The sequence below is a fragment of the Mytilus trossulus genome, chromosome 4, assembly GCF_036588685.1.
Source record: "Mytilus trossulus isolate FHL-02 chromosome 4, PNRI_Mtr1.1.1.hap1, whole genome shotgun sequence".
Classification (NCBI taxonomy): Eukaryota; Metazoa; Mollusca; class Bivalvia; order Mytilida; family Mytilidae; genus Mytilus; species Mytilus trossulus.
This window is the reverse complement of record NC_086376.1, coordinates 44,446,371-44,471,686: the sequence shown is the minus strand read 5'-3', so window position 1 is coordinate 44,471,686 and position 25,316 is coordinate 44,446,371. Positions and strand designations below refer to the sequence as shown.

The following is a 25,316-nucleotide window of genomic DNA, read 5'->3' as shown; positions in this document are numbered from 1 at the left end:
TTCTGTGTTTTCAGGGCACATGCCAGTTTTCTGGTGTTAAAACAATTAAAGGAATGAAATGTACAAAAGTGAACATCTTCTACATGCATGACATGTGATAACAACATTTTATCATGTTGATGTCAGATAGAAAGTGTTTAACTTAGTTTAAAAATCAAGGTAATTTCAAGTCTAATTTAAATTTGATGCTCAACACACAAAGAAACCATTTCATTGTGACATCAAAATTTTATAGGAACTTTGATGATGTCCAGTAATGGCAAAACAAATAGGAATTAGCCTTATAAGTGTTGTAAATGTATGTATTGGTCATGATAATTTCCAAGTTAGCTGTATGCCTTGCATTTATTCATATTCATTGTAATATTTAAGATAATCCTGTATGGTTCGTACAAAAATAAAGAGAAAGAATGTTATGTCAGTAGCTCCGCCCCATATGTTAATCATATATTGTTAATAGAATGTTGTACATGTATGGAAATATATTGATTGAAGTTTAATAAATGTATCATTTTTACTATTGATTGTTTATTCACTCTTCCAATGCTGAGAGAGAACAGACAACAGATTTGACAGCTGTATTTATTTCTCCCCTTGTGTATTTACCAGTTTTGTGATATTATTTGTGTTTGCTGGCTTTATAACTATACTACATGTAAACATAGCAAGAAGCAGAAATTACGACAAGGTGTATTGCCAAGTTATTCCAAATCAACATGCCTATATACATGGGTCACTGAAAAACATGTCCAACATAGAGAAAATTAAGGTTCATGGCAGGTAGCTGAAATTTATATTAATGAAAAGATAAATTGAAAATGAACAAATTGAGGCCCTGATTAGTATGGATCCAATACATTGTACCTCATTTCTAGAATCATGTCTTTCAAGGGGGAAAACTCAATTTTGCACGTCTTTATGACGTCATCTAACAGATAGAAGGCGCGAACTGGCCTATGCCATCAGTCAGAAGCAATGTAGCAGTGCATCAATTTTGAACAGGCAAATATCCAAATTTAGATATCTTCTTCTTTAAGTTTTTTAAAAGTTTTCCATCTGAATAAAGATGATTAATAACTCGTGCATATGTGGCCTATTTATTTAAAACTAGGAAATATTTTAGTTATATATATACAAAACGGTGCAGAGAACAGATGCAGTGATTAAAACTATACATGTACAGGAGATGAGGCTATATGTAAATGAGCGTTGAGAGAACAGCATATGTAAGCTGCTCTCTGAACGAGTTGACTGTCTATATGTATTTACAACTGTAGCTGGTAGAAGATTCCATCATGGCATGTGTCTGAAGGTGTGAGAATAATGTTTTCTGGTTCTTAATTTTAAGTCTAATGGGATGAGAATTGTGCTAGATGGTATAGATCATGTGTTATCTTGTGCATAACTAGGCGAACACAGAGTCTGCATTGTGTTAATTGAACTGATACATATTTAACCTTGTATGCAAATTTGTCCGCCATTATGTAAAATCATATAAATCCATAAACTTTGACATCACAATTCAAATCATTTGACGTCACAATTCAAATCATTTGACGTCACAATTCAAATCATTTGACGTCACAATTCAAATCATTTGACGTCACAATTCAAATCATTTGACGTCACAATTCAAATCATTTGACGTCACAATTCAAATCATTTGACGTCACAATTCAAATCATTTGACGTCACAATTCAAATCATTTGACTTCACAATTAAAAAAGTATTTTTTACTTGATGTCAAAAAGGTGATTCGAAGTAGATCTAATGTCATTCTAAGGCAAGATACAGCTAAATTCCAAAAGTGTAAATACATTTATTGAGGTTCTTCTTCTTTTGTTAAAAAAAACCATCAACATACTGATGTTTACTTTCCATCAATACTATAGACATCTTCATAAAACACAATACATATGTCCTACCATCAATACTATAGACATCTTCATAAAACACAATACATATGACCTACTATCAATACTTTAGACATCTTCATCAAACACAATACATATGTCCTACCATCAATACTATAGACATCTTCATAAAACACAATACATATGACCTACTATCAATACTTTAGACATCTTCATAAAACACAATACATATGTCCTACCATCAATACTATAGACATCTTCATAAAACACAATACATATGACCTACTATCAATACTATAAACATCTTCATAAAACACAATACATATGACGTACTATCAATACTAAAGACATCTTCATAAAACAAAATACATATGTCCTACCATCAATACTAAAGACATCTTCATAAAACACAATACATATGTCCTACCATCAATACTTTAGACATCTTCATAAAACACAATACATATGTCCTACCATCAATACTATAGACATCTTCATAAAACACAATGCATATGACCTACAATCAATACTATAGACATCTTCATAAAACACAATACATATGACCTACTATCAATACTATAAACGTCTTTATAAAACACAATACATATGTCCTACCATCAATACTATAGACATCTTCATAAAACACAATACATTTGTCCTACCATCAATACTTTAGACATCTTCATAAAACACAATACATATGTCCTACCATCAATACTATAGACATCTTCATAAAACACAATACATATGACCTACTATCAATACTTTAGACATCTTCATAAAACACAATACATATGTCCTACCATCAATACTATAGACATCTTCATAAAACACAATACATATGACCTACTATCAATACTAAAGACATCTTCATAAAACAAAATACATATGTCCTACCATCAATACTATAGACATCTTCATAAAACACAATACATATGACCTACTATCAATACTTTAGACATCTTCATAAAACACAATACATATGTCCTACCATCAATACTATAGACATCTTCATAAAACACAATACATATGACCTACTATCAATACTTTAGACATCTTCATAAAACACAATACATATGTCCTACCATCAATACTATAGACATCTTCATAAAACACAATACATATGACCTACTATCAATACTATAAACATCTTCATAAAACACAATACATATGACGTACTATCAATACTAAAGACATCTTCATAAAACAAAATACATATGTCCTACCATCAATACTAAAGACATCTTCATAAAACAAAATACATATGTCCTACCATCAATACTAAAGACATCTTCATAAAACACAATACATATGTCCTACCATCAATACTTTAGACATCTTCATAAAACACAATACATATGTCCTACCATCAATACCATGAATACTATAGACATCTTCATAAAACACAATGCATATGACCTACAATCAATACTATAGACATCTTCATAAAACACAATACATATGTCCTATCATCAATACTATAGACATCTTCATAAAACACAATACATATGTCCTACCATCAATACTTTAGACATCTTCATAAAACACAATACATATGACCTACTTTCAAAACGGACGCCCCATTTCAGCAAGCGTTTTACTGCCGGTCGGGAGAAGACCAAGTGACCATATTTCTATACCCCAGCCACTCTTAGGGACTCAAAATTATAGACATCTTCATAAAACACAATAAATGTGTCCTACCATCAATACTTTAGACGTCTTCATAAAACACAATACATATGTCCTACCATCAATACTATAGACATCTTCATAAAACACAATACATATGACTTACTATCAATACTATAGACATCTTCATTAAACACAATACATATGTCCTACTATCAATACTATAGACATCTTCATAAAACACAATACATATGACGTAATGTCAATACTATAGACATCTTCATAAAACACAATACATATGTCCTACCATCAATACTATAGACATCTTCATAAAACAAAATACATATGTCCTACCATCAATACTTTAGACATCTTCATAAAACACAATACATATGACCTACTTTCAAAACGGACGCCCCATTTCAGCAAGCGTTTTACTGCGGGTCGGGAGAAGACCAAGTGACCATATTTCTATACCCCAGCCACTCTTGGGGACTCAAAATTATAGACATCTTCATAAAACACAATAAATGTGTCCTACCATCAATACTTTAGACGTCTTCATGAAACACAATACATATGTCCTACCATCAATACTATAGACATCTTCATAAAACACAATACATATGACCTACTATCAATACTATAGACATCTTCATTAAACACAATACATATGTCCTACTATCAATACTATAGACATCTTCATAAAACACAATACATATGACGTTATGTCAATACTATAGACATCTTCATTAAACACAATACATATGTCCTACCATCAATACTATAGACATCTTCATAAAACACAATACATATGTCCTACCATCAATACTTTAGACATCTTCATAAAACACAATACATATGACCTACTTTCAAAACGGACGCCCCATTTCAGCAAGCGTTTTACTGCCGGTCGGGAGAAGACCAAGTGACCATATTTCTATACCCCAGCCACTCTTGGGGACTCAAAATTATAGACATCTTCATAAAACACAATAAATGTGTCCTACCATCAATACTTTAGACGTCTTCATAAAACACAATACATATGTCCTACCATCAATACTATAGACATCTTCATAAAACACAATACATATGACTTACTATCAATACTATAGACATCTTCATTAAACACAATACATATGTCCTACTATCAATACTATAGACATCTTCATAAAACACAATACATATGACGTAATGTCAATACTATAGACATCTTCATAAAACACAATACATATGTCCTACCATCAATACTATAGACATCTTCATAAAACACAATACATATGTCCTACCATCAATACTTTAGACATCTTCATAAAACACAATACATATGACCTACTTTCAAAACGGACGCCCCATTTCAGCAAGCGTTTTACTGCAGGTCGGGAGAAGACCAAGTGACCATATTTCTATACCCCAGCCACCCTTGGGGACTCAAAACTATAGACATCTTCATTAAACACAATACATTTGACCTACTATCACTATAGACATCTTCATTAAACACAATACATATAACCTACTATCAATACTATAGACATCTTCATTAAACACAATACATATGTCCTACCATCAATACTATAGACATCTTCATTAAACACAATACATATGACCTACCATCAATACTAATGACGTCTTTATAAAACACAATACATATGTCCTACCATCAATACTATAAACATCTTCATAAAACACAATACATATGACGTACTGTCAATACTATAGACATCTTCATAAAACACAATACATATGTCCTACCATCAATACTATAGACATCTTCATAAAACACAATACATATGTCCTACCATCAATACTTTAGACATCTTCATAAAACACAATACATATGACCTACTTTCAAAACGGACGCCCCATTTCAGCAAGCGTTTTACTGCAGGTCGGGAGAAGACCAAGTGACCATATTTCTATACCCCAGCCACCCTTGGGGACTCAAAACTATAGACATCTTCATTAAACACAATACATTTGACCTACTATCACTATAGACATCTTCATTAAACACAATACATATGACCTACTATCAATACTATAGACATCTTCATTAAACACAATACATATGTCCTACTATCAATACTATAGACATCTTCATAAAACAAAATACATATGTCCTACCATCAATACTAAAGACATCTTCATAAAACACAATACATATGTCCTACCATCAATACTTTAGACATCTTCATAAAACACAATACATATGTCCTACCATCAATACTATAGACATCTTCATAAAACACAATGCATATGACCTACAATCAATACTATAGACATCTTCATAAAACACTATACATATGACCTACTATCAATACTATAAACGTCTTTATAAAACACAATACATGAATGAATGAATGATTTATTATAGTGCAACCTGTATATATACAATAGATACATATCAATACAATATTACATTACAGCCAGCCAGATAGGCTTACGATGCACTGACAAATTAAAGTTCAAAATTTGAAAAATAGATAACACATAGTTTTGGACGAATGTCTAAATTATTAGAAAATTCAACAGTTCAAGTAAAATAGTTAAATAATTTCTCTTCTGATACGATCACAGTCCAAGATAAAGTTCGCTATACTTTTGTTGTTGTTAGATAACAGTTCATTTAAGGCAGCATTTGGAGGAAGTTCATTTATGCGTAGAGGATAAGCAGGGTCTGGTGATATTGAAGTAAATAGTTTATTTCTCAAAACAGAGTAACGATCACAGTACAAGATGAAGTGTTGCTCATCTTCAATAGATCCAGTATTGCACATTTTACAAACTCGTTGTTCGATTGGAATGTTTCTATAGCGTCCTCGCTCGACTTCTAGTGGGAAAGTACCACAGCGAATTCTAGCGATTGCAGATCTTTGTGTCCTTGTTAAATGCTTTTGTACGTAAGGCTCGGCAAAAAAATCGGTTTTTAAATGTTTATATGTCCTCAACTTTGGCATACTGTTTATTTCGTTAAACCACTTGTCTTTGAAGTCTGCTATAAGTTTACTTTTTACAGAGTCGAGTATGAATCTTGTTGAGATAGCGGAGTCGTTTTCAGTTAGGTGTGAAAGATTGCATCTGTCCAGAAGAGTTTTTGCGCTGTTAAACCATGTGTTTCGGTAACGTCTCGACATTTCACGATCCCAAACAAACACTTTTCGGCAAATCCTATGACCAGGCATGTTCATAAGACGACACCATAGGCGGACAACGTTACATTGATTGTGAATGAAAACTGGATGCCATCCCATGTCTGCTAATATTGCTGGAATTGGTGTTGTTTTGCCGACGCCAAGAAAAGTTCTGATTGCTCTATACATATGTCCTACCATTAATACTATAGACATCTTCATAAAACACAATACATATGTCCTACCATCAATACTTTAGACATCTTCATAAAACACAATACATATGACCTACTATCAATACTATAGACATCTTCATAAAACACAATACATATGACATACTATCAATACTATAGACATCTTCATAAAACACAATTCATATGACCTACTATCAATACTAATGACTTCTTTATAAAACACAATACATATGTCCTACCATCAATACTATAGACATCTTCATTAAACACAATAAATATGACCTACTTTCAAAACGGACGCCCCATTTCAGCAAGCGTTTTACTGCCGGTCGGGAGAAGACCAAGTGACCATATTTCTATACCCCAGCCACCCTTGGGGACTCAAAACTATAGACATCTTCATTAAACACAATACATTTGACCAACTATCACTATAGAAATCTTCATTAAACACAATACATATGACCTACTATCAATACTATAGACATCTTCATTAAACACAATACATATGACCTACTATCAATAATATAGACATCTTCATAAAACACAATACATATGACCTACCATCAATACTAATGACGTCTTTATAAAACACAATACATATGTCCTACCATCAATACTATAAACATCTTCATAAAACACAATACATATGACGTACTGTCAATACTATAGACATCTTCATAAAACACAATACATCTGTCCTACCATCAATACTTTAGACATCTTCATAAAACACAATACATATGTCCTACCATCAATACTTAAGACATCTTCATTAAACACAATACATATGACCTATTATCAAAACGGACGCCCCACTTCGGCAAGCGTTTTACTGCCGGTCGGGAGAAGACCAAGTGACCATATTTCTATACCCCAGCCACTCTTGGGGACTCAAAATTATAGACATCTTCATAAAACACAATAAATGTGTCCTACCATCAATACTTTAGACGTCTTCATAAAACACAATACATATGTCCTACCATCAATACTATAGACATCTTCATAAAACACAATACATATGACCTACTATCAATACTATAGACATCTTCATTAAACACAATACATATGTCCTACTATCAATACTATAGACATCTTCATAAAACACAATACATATGACGTAATGTCAATACTATAGACATCTTCATTAAACACAATACATATGTCCTACCATCAATACTATAGACATCTTCATAAAACACAATACATATGTCCTACCATCAATACTTTAGACATCTTCATAAAACACAATACATATGACCTACTTTCAAAACGGACGCCCCATTTCAGCAAGCGTTTTACTGCCGGTCGGGAGAAGACCAAGTGACCATATTTCTATACCCCAGCCACTCTTGGGGACTCAAAATTATAGACATCTTCATAAAACACAATAAATGTGTCCTACCATCAATACTTTAGACGTCTTCATAAAACACAATACATATGTCCTACCATCAATACTATAGACATCTTCATAAAACACAATACATATGACTTACTATCAATACTATAGACATCTTCATTAAACACAATACATATGTCCTACTATCAATACTATAGACATCTTCATAAAACACAATACATATGACGTAATGTCAATACTATAGACATCTTCATAAAACACAATACATATGTCCTACCATCAATACTATAGACATCTTCATAAAACACAATACATATGTCCTACCATCAATACTTTAGACATCTTCATAAAACACAATACATATGACCTACTTTCAAAACGGACGCCCCATTTCAGCAAGCGTTTTACTGCAGGTCGGGAGAAGACCAAGTGACCATATTTCTATACCCCAGCCACCCTTGGGGACTCAAAACTATAGACATCTTCATTAAACACAATACATTTGACCTACTATCACTATAGACATCTTCATTAAACACAATACATATAACCTACTATCAATACTATAGACATCTTCATTAAACACAATACATATGTCCTACCATCAATACTATAGACATCTTCATTAAACACAATACATATGACCTACCATCAATACTAATGACGTCTTTATAAAACACAATACATATGTCCTACCATCAATACTATAAACATCTTCATAAAACACAATACATATGACGTACTGTCAATACTATAGACATCTTCATAAAACACAATACATATGTCCTACCATCAATACTATAGACATCTTCATAAAACACAATACATATGTCCTACCATCAATACTTTAGACATCTTCATAAAACACAATACATATGACCTACTTTCAAAACGGACGCCCCATTTCAGCAAGCGTTTTACTGCAGGTCGGGAGAAGACCAAGTGACCATATTTCTATACCCCAGCCACCCTTGGGGACTCAAAACTATAGACATCTTCATTAAACACAATACATTTGACCTACTATCACTATAGACATCTTCATTAAACACAATACATATAACCTACTATCAATACTATAGACATCTTCATTAAACACAATACATATGTCCTACCATCAATACTATAGACATCTTCATTAAACACAATACATATGACCTACCATCAATACTAATGACGTCTTTATAAAACACAATACATATGTCCTACCATCAATACTATAGACATCTTCATAAAACACAATACATATGTCCTACCATCAATACTTTAGACATCTTCATAAAACACAATACATATGACCTACTATCAATACTATGGACATCTCCATAAAACACAATACATATGTCCTATCATCAATACTATAGACATCTTCATTAAACACAATACATATGTCCTACCATCAATACTATAGACATCTTCATTAAACACAATACATATGACCTACTTTCAAAACGGACGCCCCATTTCAGCAAGCGTTTTACTGCCGGTCGGGAGAAGACCAAGTGACCATATTTCTATACCCCAGCCACCCTTGGGGACTCAAAACTATAGACATCTTCATTAAACACAATACATTTGACCTACTATCACTATAGACATCTTCATTAAACACAATACATATGAACTACTATCAATAATATAGACATCTTCATAAAACACAATACATATGACCTACCATCAATACTAATGACGTCTTTATAAAACACAATACATATGTCCTACCATCAATACTATAAACATCTTCATAAAACACAATACATATGACGTACTGTCAATACTATAGACATATTCATAAAACACAATACATATGTCCTACCATCAATACTATAGACATCTTCATAAAACACAATACATATGTCCTACCATCTATACTTAAGACATCTTCATTAAACACAATACATATGACCTATTATCAAAACGGACGCCCCACTTCGGCAAGCGTTTTACTGCCGGTCGGGAGAAAACCAAGTGACCATATTTCTATACCCCAGCCACTCTTGGGGACTCAAAATTATAGACATCTTCATAAAACACAATAAATGTGTCCTACCATCAATACTTTAGACGTCTTCATAAAACACAATACAAATGTCCTACCATCAATACTATAGACATCTTCATAAAACACAATACATATGACCTACTATCAATACTATAGACATCTTCATTAAACACAATACATATGTCCTACTATCAATACTATAGACATCTTCATAAAACACAATACATATGACGTACTGTCAATACTATAGACATCTTCATAAAACACAATACATATGTCCTACCATCAATACTATAGACATCTTCATAAAACACAATACATATGTCCTACCATCAATACTTTAGACATCTTCATAAAACACAATACATATGACCTACTATCAATACTATGGACATCTCCATAAAACACAATAGATATGTCCTATCATCAATACTGTAGACATCTTCATTAAACACAATACATATGTCCTACCATCAATACTATAGACATCTTAATTAAACACAATACATATGACCTACTTTCAAAAAGGACGCCCCATTTCAGCAAGCGTTTTACTGCCGGTCGGGAGAAGACCAAGTGACCATATTTCTATACCCCAGCCACCCTTGGGGACTCAAAACTATAGAAATCTTCATTAAACACAATACATTTGACCTACTATCACTATAGACATCTTCATTAAACACAATACATATGTCCTATCATCATTACTATAGACATCTTCATTAAACACAATACATATGTCCTACCATCAATACTATAGACATCTTCATTAAACACAATACATATGACCTACTTTCAAAAAGGACGCCCAATTTCAGCAAGCGTTTTACTGCCGGTCGGGAGAAGACCAAGTGACCATATTTCTATACCCCAGCCACCCTTGGGGACTCAAAACTATAGACAGCTTCATTAAACACAATACATTTGACCTACTATCACTATAGACATCTTCATTAAACACAATACATATGACCTACTATCAATACTATAGACATCTTCATTAAACACAATACATATGTCCTACTTCCAATACTATAGACATCTTCATAAAACACAATACATATGTCCTACCATCAATACTTAAGACATCTTCATTAAACACAATACATATGACCTATTATCAAAACGGACGCCCCACTTCGGCAAGCGTTTTACTGCCGGTCGGGAGAAGACCAAGTGACCATATTTCTATACCCCAGCCACTCTTGGGGACTCAAAATTATAGACATCTTCATAAAACACAATAAATGTGTCCTACCATCAATACTTTAGAAGTCTTCATAAAACACAATACATATGTCCTACCATCAATACTATAGACATCTTCATAAAACACAATACATATGACCTACTATCAATACTATAGACATCTTCATTAAACACAATACATATGTCCTACTATCAATACTATAGACATCTTCATTAAACACAATACATATGACGTAATGTCAATACTATAGACATCTTCATAAAACACAATACATATGTCCTACCATCAATACTATAGACATCTTCATAAAACACAATACATATGTCCTACCATCAATACTTTAGACATCTTCATAAAACACAAAACATATGACCTACTATCAATACTATGGACATCTCCATAAAACACAATACATATGTCCTATCATCAATTCTATAGACATCTTCATTAAACACAATACATATGTCCTACCATCAATACTATAGACATCTTCATTAAACACAATACATATGACCTACCATCAATACTAATGACGTCTTTATAAAACACAATACATATGTCCTACCATCAATACTATAAACATCTTCATAAAACACAATACATATGACGTACTGTCAATACTATAGACATCTTCATAAAACACAATACATATGTCCTACCATCAATACTATAGACATCTTCATAAAACACAATACATATGTCCTACCATCAATACATAAGACATCTTCATTAAAAACAATACATATGACCTATTATCAAAACAGACGCCCCACTTCGGCAAGCGTTTTACTGCCGGTCGGGAGAAGACCAAGTGACCATATTTCTATACCCCAGCCACTTTTGGGGACTCAAAACTATAGACATCTTCATTAAACACAATACATTTGACCTACTATCACTCTAGACATCTTCATTAAACACAATACATATGTCCTATCATCAATACTATAGACATCTTCATTAAACACAATACATATGTCCTACCATCAATACTATAGACATCTTCATTAACAAAATACATATGACCTACTTTCAAAACGGACGCCCCATTTCAGCAAGCGTTTACTGCCGGTCGGGAGAAGACCAAGTGACCATATTTCTATACACCAGCCACCCTTGGGGACTCAAAACTATAGACATCTTCATTAAACACAATACATTTGACCTACTATCACTATAGACATCTTCATTAAACACAATACATATGACCTACTATCAATACTATAGACATCTTCATTAAACACAATACATATGACCTAGTATCAATAATATAGACATCTTCATAAAACACAATACATATGACCTACTATCATGACTATCAATAATATAGACATCTTCATAAAACACAATACATATGACCTACCATCAATACTAATGACGTCTTTATAAAACACAATACATATGTCCTATCATCAATACTATAGACATCTTCATTAAACACAATACATATGTCCTACCATCAATACTATAGATATCTTCATTAAACACAATACATATGACCTACTATCAATAATATAGACATCTTCATAAAACACAATACATATGACCTACTATCAATAATATAGACATCTTCATAAAACACAATACATATGACCTACCATCAATACTAATGACGTCTTTATAAAACACAATACATATGTCCTACCATCAATACTATAAACATCTTCATAAAACACAATACATATGACGTACTGTCAATACTATAAACATCTTCATAAAACACAATACATATGTCCTACCATCAATACTTAAGACATCTTCATTAAACACAATACATATGACCTATTATCAAAACGGACGCCCCACTTTGGCAAGCGTTTTACTGCCGGTCGGGAGAAGACCAAGTGACCATATTTCTATACCCCAGCCACTCTTGGGGACTCAAAATTATAGACATCTTCATAAAACACAATAAATGTGTCCTACCATCAATACTTTAGACGTCTTCATAAAACACAATACATATGTCCTACCATCAATATACTATAGACATCTTCATAAAACACAATACATATGACCTACTATCAATACTATAGACATCTTCATTAAACACAATACATATGTCCTACTATCAATACTATAGACATCTTCATAAAACACAATACATATGACGTAATGTCAATACTATAGACATCTTCATAAAACACAATACATATGTCCTACCATCAATACTATAGACATCTTCATAAAACACAATACATATGTCCTACCATCAATACTTTAGACATCTTCATAAAAAACAATACATATGACCTACTATCAATTCTATGGACATCTCCATAAAACACAATACATATGTCCTATCATCAATACTATAGACATCTTCATTAAACACAATACATATGTCCTACCATCAATACTATAGACATCTTCATTAAACACAATACATATGACCTATCATCAATACTATAGACATCTTCATTAAACACAATACATATGTCCTACCATCAATACTATAGACATCTTCATTAAACACAATACATATGTCCTACCATCAATACTATAGACATCTTCATTAAACACAATACATATGACCTACTTTCAAAACGGATGCCCCATTTCAGCAAGCGTTTTACTGCTGGTCGGGAGAAGACCAAGTGACCATATTTCTATACCCCAGCCACCCTTGGGGACTCAAAACTATAGACATCTTCATTAAACACAATACATTTGACCTACTATCACTATAGACATCTTCATTAAACACAAAACATATGACCTACTATCAATACTATACCATCTTCATTAAACACAATACATATGTCCTACTATCAATACTATAGACATCTTCATAAAACACAATACATATGTCCTACCATCAATACTTAAGACATCTTCATTAAACACAATACATATGACCTATTATCAAAACGGACGCCCCACTTCGGCAAGCGTTTTACTGCCGGTCGGGAGAAGACCAAGTGACCATATTTCTATACCCCAGCCACTCTTGGGGACTCAAAATTATAGACATCTTCATAAAACACAATAAATGTGTCCTACCATCAATACTTTAGACGTCTTCATAAAACACAATACATATGTCCTACCATCAATACTAAAGACATCTTCATAAAACACAATACATATGACCTACTATTAATACTATAGACATCTTCATTAAACACAATACATATGTCCTACTATCAATACTATAGACATCTTCATAAAACACAATACATATGACGTAATGTCAATACTATAGACATCTTCATAAAACACAATACATATGTCCTACCATCAATACTATAGACATCTTCATAAAACACAATACATATGTCCTACCATCAATACTTTAGACATCTTCATAAAACACAATACATATGACCTACTATCAATACTATGGACATCTCCATAAAACACAATACATATGTCCTATCATCAATACAATAGACATCTTCATTAAACACAATACATATGTCCTACCATCAATACTATAGACATCTTCATTAAACACAATACATATGACCTACTTTCAAAACGGACGCCCCATTTCAGCAAGCGTTTTACTGCCGGTCGGGAGAAGACCAAGTGACCATATTTCTATACCCCAGCCACCCTTGGGGACTCAAAACTATAGACATCTTCATTAAACACAATACATTTGACCTACTATCACTATAGACATCTTCATTAAACACAATACATATGACCTACTATCAATACTATAGACATCTTCATTAAACACAATACATATGACCTACTATCAATAATATAGACATCTTCATAAAACATAATACATATGACCTACCATCAATACTAATGACGTCTTTATAAAACACAATACATATGTCCTACCATCAATACTATAAACATCTTCATAAAACACAATACTATGACGTACTGCCAATACTATAGACATCTTCATAAAACACAATACATATGTCCTACCATCAATACTATAGACATCTTCATAAAACACAATACATATGTCCTACCATCAATACTTAAGACATCTTCATTAAACACAATACATATGACCTATTATCAAAACGGACGCCCCACTTCGGCAAGCGTTTTACTGCCGGTCGGGAGAAGACCAAGTGACCATATTTCTATACCCCAGCCACTCTTGGGGACTCAAAATTATAGACATCTTCATAAAACACAATAAATGTGTCCTACCATCAATACTTTAGACGTCTTCATAAAACACAATACATATGTCCTACCATCAATACTATAGACATCTTCATAAAACACAATACATATGACTTACTATCAATACTATAGACATCTTCATTAAACACAATACATATGTCCTACTATCAATACTATAGACATCTTCATAAAACACAATACATATGACGTAATGTCAATACTATAGACATCTTCATAAAACACAATACATATGTCCTACCATCAATACTATAGACATCTTCATAAAACACAATACATATGTCCTACCATCAATACTTTAGACATCTTCATAAAACACAATACATATGACCTACTATCAATACTATGGACATCTCCATAAAACACAATACATATGTCCTATCATCAATACTATAGACATCTTCATTAAACACAATACATATGACCTACTTTCACTATAGACATCTTCATTAAAAACAATACATATGTCCTATCATCAATACTATAGACATCTTCATTAAACACAATACATATGTCCTACCATCAATACTTTAGACATCTTCATAAAACAAAATACATATGACCTACTATCAATACTATGGACATCTCCATAAAACACAATACATATGTCCTATCATCAATACTATAGACATCTTCATTAAACACAATACATATGTCCTACCATCAATACTATAGACATCTTCATTAAACACAATACATATGACCTACTTTCAAAACGGACGCCCCATTTCAGCAAGCGTTTTACTGCCGGTCGGGAGAAGACCAAGTGACCATATTTCTATACCCCAGCCACCCTTGGGGACTCAAAACTATTGACATCTTCATTAAACACAATACATTTGACCTACTATCACTATAGACATCTTCATTAAAAACAATACATATGTCCTATCATCAATACTATAGACATCTTCATTAAACACAATACATATGTCCTACCATCAATACTATAGACATCTTCATTAAACACAATACATATGACCTACTTTCAAAACGGACGCCCCATTTCAGCAAGCGTTTTACTGCTGGTCGGGAGAAGACCAAGTGACCATATTTCTATACCCCAGCCACCCTTGGGGACTCAAAACTATAGACATCTTCATTAAACACAATACATTTGACCTACTATCACTATAGACATCTTCATTAAACACAATACATATGACCTACTATCAATACTATACCATCTTCATTAAACACAATACATATGTCCTACTATCAATACTATAGACATCTTCATAAAACACAATACACATGTCCTACCATCAATACTTAAGACATCTTCATTAAACACAATACATATGACCTATTATCAAAACGGACGCCCCACTTCGGCAAGCGTTTTACTGCCGTTCGGGAGAAGACCAAGTGACCATATTTCTATACCCCAGCCACTCTTGGGGACTCAAAATTATAGACATCTTCATAAAACACAATAAATGTGTCCTACCATCAATACTTTAGACGTCTTCATAAAACACAATACATATGTCCTACCATCAATACTATAGACATCTTCATAAAACACAATACATATGACCTACTATCAATACTATAGACATCTTCATTAAACACAATACATATGTCCTACCATCAATACTATAGACATCTTCATAAAACACAATACATATGTCCTACCATCAATACTATAAACATCTTCATAACACACAATACATATGTCCTACCATCAATACTTAAGACATCTTCATTAAACACAATACATATGACCTATTATCAAAACGGACGCCCCACTTCGGCAAGCGTTTTACTGCCAGTCGGGAGAAAACCAAGTGACCATATTTCTATACCCCAGCCACTCTTGGGGACTCAAAATTATAGACATCTTCATAAAACACAATAAATGTGTCCTACCATCAATACTTTAGACGTCTTCATAAAAAACAATACATATGTCCTACCATCAATACTATAGACATCTTCATAAAACACAATACATATGACCTACTATCAATACTATAGACATCTTCATTAAACACAATACATATGTCCTACTATCAATACTATAGACATCTTCATTAAACACAATACATATGACGTAATGTCAATACTATAGACATCTTCATAAAACACAATACATATGTCCTACCATCAATACTATAGACATCTTCATAAAACACAATACATATGTCCTACCATCAATACTTTAGACATCTTCATAAAACACAAAACATATGACCTACTATCAATACTATGGACATCTCCATAAAACACAATACATATGTCCTATCATCAATTCTATAGACATCTTCATTAAACACAATACATATGTCCTACCATCAATACTATAGACATCTTCATTAAACACAATACATATGACCTACCATCAATACTAATGACGTCTTTATAAAACACAATACATATGTCCTACCATCAATACTATAAACATCTTCATAAAACACAATACATATGACGTACTGTCAATACTATAGACATCTTCATAAAACACAATACATATGTCCTACCATCAATACTATAGACATCTTCATAAAACACAATACATATGTCCTACCATCAATACTTAAGACATCTTCATTAAAAACAATACATATGACCTATTATCAAAACAGACGCCCCACTTCGGCAAGCGTTTTACTGCCGGTCGGGAGAAGACCAAGTGACCATATTTCTATACCCCAGCCACTTTTGGGGACTCAAAACTATAGACATCTTCATTAAACACAATACATTTGACCTACTATCACTCTAGACATCTTCATTAAACACAATACATATGTCCTATCATCAATACTATAGACATCTTCATTAAACACAATACATATGTCCTACCATCAATACTATAGACATCTTCATTAACAAAATACATATGACCTACTTTCAAAACGGACGCCCCATTTCAGCAAGCGTTTACTGCCGGTCGGGAGAAGACCAAGTGACCATATTTCTATACACCAGCCACCCTTGGGGACTCAAAACTATAGACATCTTCATTAAACACAATACATTTGACCTACTATCACTATAGACATCTTCATTAAACACAATACATATGACCTACTATCAATACTATAGACATCTTCATTAAACACAATACATATGACCTAGTATCAATAATATAGACATCTTCATAAAACACAATACATATGACCTACTATCATGACTATCAATAATATAGACATCTTCATAAAACACAATACATATGACCTACCATCAATACTAATGACGTCTTTATAAAACACAATACATATGTCCTATCATCAATACTATAGACATCTTCATTAAACACAATACATATGTCCTACCATCAATACTATAGATATCTTCATTAAACACAATACATATGACCTACTATCAATAATATAGACATCTTCATAAAACACAATACATATGATCTACTATCAATAATATAGACATCTTCATAAAACACAATACATATGACCTACCATCAATACTAATGACGTCTTTATAAAACACAATACATATGTCCTACCATCAATACTATAAACATCTTCATAAAACACAATACATATGACGTACTGTCAATACTATAAACATCTTCATAAAACACAATACATATGTCCTACCATCAATACTTAAGACATCTTCATTAAACACAATACATATGACCTATTATCAAAACGGACGCCCCACTTTGGCAAGCGTTTTACTGCCGGTCGGGAGAAGACCAAGTGACCATATTTCTATACCCCAGCCACTCTTGGGGACTCAAAATTATAGACATCTTCATAAAACACAATAAATGTGTCCTACCATCAATACTTTAGACGTCTTCATAAAACACAATACATATGTCCTACCATCAATATACTATAGACATCTTCATAAAACACAATACATATGACCTACTATCAATACTATAGACATCTTCATTAAACACAATACATATGTCCTACTATCAATACTATAGACATCTTCATAAAACACAATACATATGACGTAATGTCAATACTATAGACATCTTCATAAAACACAATACATATGTCCTACCATCAATACTATAGACATCTTCATAAAACACAATACATATGTCCTACCATCAATACTTTAGACATCTTCATAAAAAACAATACATATGACCTACTATCAATACTATGGACATCTCCATAAAACACAATACATATGTCCTATCATCAATACTATAGACATCTTCATTAAACACAATACATATGTCCTACCATCAATACTATAGACATCTTCATTAAACACAATACATATGACCTATCATCAATACTATAGACATCTTCATTAAACACAATACATATGTCCTACCATCAATACTATAGACATCTTCATAAAACACAATACATATGACCTACTATCAATACTATGGACATCTCCATAAAACACAATACATATGTCCTATCATCAATACTATAGACATCTTCATTAAACACAATACATATGTCCTACCATCAATACTATAGACATCTTCATTAAACACAATACATATGACCTACTTTCAAAACGGACGCCCCATTTCAGCAAGCGTTTTACTGCCGGTCGGGAGAAGACCAAGTGACCATATTTCTATACCCCAGCCACCCTTGGGGACTCAAAACTATAGACATCTTCATTAAACACAATACATTTGACCTACTATCACTATAGACATCTTCATTAAACACAATACATATGACCTACTATCAATACTATAGACATCTTCATTAAACACAATACATATGAACTACTATCAATAATATAGACATCTTCATAAAACACAATACATATGACCTACCATCAATACTAATGACGTCTTTATAAAACACAATACATATGTCCTACCATCAATACTATAAACATCTTCATAAAACACAATACATATGACGTACTGTCAATACTATAGACATATTCATAAAACACAATACATATGTCCTACCATCAATACTATAGACATCTTCATAAAACACAATACATATGTCCTACCATCTATACTTAAGACATCTTCATTAAACACAATACATATGACCTATTATCAAAACGGACGCCCCACTTCGGCAAGCGTTTTACTGCCGGTCGGGAGAAAACCAAGTGACCATATTTCTATACCCCAGCCACTCTTGGGGACTCAAAATTATAGACATCTTCATAAAACACAATAAATGTGTCCTACCATCAATACTTTAGACGTCTTCATAAAACACAATACAAATGTCCTACCATCAATACTATAGACATCTTCATAAAACACAATACATATGACCTACTATCAATACTATAGACATCTTCATTAAACACAATACATATGTCCTACTATCAATACTATAGACATCTTCATAAAACACAATACATATGACGTACTGTCAATACTATAGACATCTTCATAAAACACAATACATATGTCCTACCATCAATACTATAGACATCTTCATAAAACACAATACATATGTCCTACCATCAATACTTTAGACATCTTCATAAAACACAATACATATGACCTACTATCAATACTATGGACATCTCCATAAAACACAATACATATGTCCTATCATCAATACTGTAGACATCTTCATTAAACACAATACATATGTCCTACCATCAATACTATAGACATCTTAATTAAACACAATACATATGACCTACTTTCAAAAAGGACGCCCCATTTCAGCAAGCGTTTTACTGCCGGTCGGGAGAAGACCAAGTGACCATATTTCTATACCCCAGCCACCCTTGGGGACTCAAAACTATAGAAATCTTCATTAAACACAATACATTTGACCTACTATCACTATAGACATCTTCATTAAACACAATACATATGTCCTATCATCATTACTATAGACATCTTCATTAAACACAATACATATGTCCTACCATCAATACTATAGACATCTTCATTAAACACAATACATATGACCTACTTTCAAAAAGGACGCCCAATTTCAGCAAACGTTTTACTGCTGGTCGGGAGAAGACCAAGTGACCATATTTCTATACCCCAGCCACCCTTGGGGACTCAAAACTATAGACAGCTTCATTAAACACAATACATTTGACCTACTATCACTATAGACATCTTCATTAAACACAATACATATGTCCTATCATCAATACTATAGACATCTTCATTAAACACAATACATATGTCCTACCATCAATACTATAGACATCTTCATTAAACACAATACATATGACCTACTTTCAAAACGGACGCCCCATTTCAGCAAGCGTTTTACTGCCGGTCGGGAGAAGACCAAGTGACCATATTTCTATACCCCAGCCACCCTTGGGGACTCAAAACTATAGACATCTTCATTAAACACAATACATTTGACCTGCTATCACTATAGACATCTTCATTAAACACAATACATATGACCTACTATCAATACTATAGACATCTTCATTAAACACAATACATATGAACTACTATCAATAATATAGACATCTTCATAAAACACAATACATATGACCTACCATCAATACTAATGACGTCTTTATAAAACACAATACATATGTCCTACCATCAATACATGAATACTATAAACATCTTCATAAAACACAATACATATGACGTACTGTCAATACTATAGACATCTTCATAAAACACAATACATATGTCCTACCATCAATACTATAGACATCTTCATAAAACACAATACATATGTCCTACCATCAATACTTAAGACATCTTCATTAAACACAATACATATGACCTATTATCAAAACGGACGCCCCACTTCGGCAAGCGTTTTACTGCCGGTCGGGAGAAAACCAAGTGACCATATTTCTATACCCCAGCCACTCTTGGGGACTCAAAATTATAGACATCTTCATAAAACACAATAAATGTGTCCTACCATCAATACTTTAGACGTCTTCATAAAACACAATACATATGTCCTACCATCAATACTATAGACATCTTCATAAAACACAATACATATGACCTACTATCAATACTATAGACATCTTCATAAAACACAATACATATGACGTACTGTCAATACTATAGACATCTTCATAAAACACAATACATATGTCCTACCATCAATACTATAGACATCTTCATAAAACACAATACATATGTCCTACCATCAATAATTTAGACATCTTCATAAAACACAATACATATGACCTACTATCAATACTATGGACATCTCCATAAAACACAATACATATGTCCTATCATCAATACTGTAGACATCTTCATTAAACACAATACATATGTCCTACCATCAATACTATAGACATCTTCATAAAACACAATACATATGTCCTACCATCAATACTTAAGACATCTTCATTAAACACAATACATATGACCTATTATCAAAACGTACGCCCCACTACGGCAAGCGTTTTACTGCCGGTCGGGAGAAAACCAAGTGACCATATTTCTATACCCCAGCCACTCTTGGGGACTCAAAATTATAGACATCTTCATAAAACACAATAAATGTGTCCTACCATCAATACTTTAGACGTCTTCATAAAACACAATACATATGTCCTACCATCAATACTATAGACATCTTCATAAAACACAATACATATGACCTACTATCAATACTATAGACATCTTCATTAAACACAATACATATGTCCTACTATCAATACTATAGACATCTTCATAAAACACAATACATATGACGTACTGTCAATACTATAGACATCTTCATAAAACACAATACATATGTCCTACCATCAATACTATAGACATCTTCATAAAACACAATACATATGTCCTACCATCAATAATTTAGACATCTTCATAAAACACAATACATATGACCTACTATCAATACTATGGACATCTCCATAAAACACAATACATATGTCCTATCATCAATACTGTAGACATCTTCATTAAACACAATACATATGTCCTACCATCAATACTATAGACATCTTCATTTAACACAATACATATGACCTACTTTCAAAACGGACGCCCCATTTCAGCAAGCGTTTTACTGCCGGTCGGGAGAAGACCAAGTGACCATATTTCTATACCCCAGCCACCCTTGGGGACTCAAAACTATAGAAATCTTCATTAAACACAATACATTTGACCTACTATCACTATAGACATCTTCATTAAACACAATACATATGTCCTATCATCAATACTATAGACATCTTCATTAAACACAATACATATGTCCTACCATCAATACTATAGACATCTTCATTAAACACAATACATATGACCTACTTTCAAAAAGGACGCCCAATTTCAGCAAGCGTTTTACTGCCGGTCGGGAGAAGACCAAGTGACCATATTTCTATACCCCAGCCACCCTTGGGGACTCAAAACTATAGACAGCTTCATTAAACACAATACATTTGACCTACTATCACTATAGACATCTTCATTAAACACAATACATATGACCTACTATCAATACTATAGACATCTTCATTAAACACAATACATATGTCCTACTTCCAATACTATAGACATCTTCATAAAACACAATACATATGTCCTACCATCAATACTTAAGACATCTTCATTAAACACAATACATATGACCTATTATCAAAACGGACGCCCCACTTCGGCAAGCGTTTTACTGCCGGTCGGGAGAAGACCAAGTGACCATATTTCTATACCCCAGCCACTCTTGGGGACTCAAAATTATAGACATCTTCATAAAACACAATAAATGTGTCCTACCATCAATACTTTAGACGTCTTCATAAAACACAATACATATGTCCTACCATCAATACTATAGACATCTTCATAAAACACAATACATATGACCTACTATCAATACTATAGACATCTTCATTAAACACAATACATATGTCCTACTCTCAATACTATAGACATCTTCATAAAACACAATACATATGACGTAATGTCAATACTATAGACATCTTCATAAAACACAATACATATGTCCTACCATCAATACTATAGACATCTTCATAAAACACAATACATATGTCCTACCATCAATACTTTAGACATCTTCATAAAACACAATACATATGACCTACTATCAATACTATGGACATCTCCATAAAACACAATACATATGTCCTATCATCAATACTATAGACATCTTCATTAAACACAATACATATGTCCTACCATCAATACTATAGACATCTTCATTAAACACAATACATATGACCTACTTTCAAAACGGACGCCCCATTTCAGCAAGCGTTTTACTGCCGGTCGGGAGAAGACCAAGTGACCATATTTCTATACCCCAGCCACCCTTGGGGACTCAAAACTATAGACATCTTCATTAAACACAATACATTTGACCTACTATCACTATAGACATCTTCATTAAACACAATACATATGACCTACTATCAATACTATAGACATCTTCATTAAACACAATACATATGAACTACTATCAATAATATAGACATCTTCATAAAACACAATACATATGACCTACCATCAATACTAATGACGTCTTTATAAAACACAATACATATGTCCTACCATCAATACTATAAACATCTTCATAAAACACAATACATATGACGTACTGTCAAAACTATAGACAGCTTCATTAAACACAATACATTTGACCTACTATCACTATAGACATCTTCATTAAACACAATACATATGACCTACTATCAATACTATAGACATCTTCATTAAACACAATACATATGTCCTACTTCCAATACTATAGACATCTTCATAAAACACAATACATATGTCCTACCATCAATACTTAAGACATCTTCATTAAACACAATACATATGACCTATTATCAAAACGGACGCCCCACTTCGGCAAGCGTTTTACTGCCGGTCAGGAGAAGACCAAGTGACCATATTTCTATACCCCAGCCA

General features: G+C 32.8%; 1 protein-coding gene across 1 annotated transcript in view; it reads right to left on the bottom strand.

The window, feature by feature from the left end:
* The window catches only part of LOC134716637 (uncharacterized), a 109,343-nt gene that overhangs the window by 1,896 nt on the left and 82,131 nt on the right, over nt 1-25,316 (bottom strand). The window lies entirely within an intron of this gene.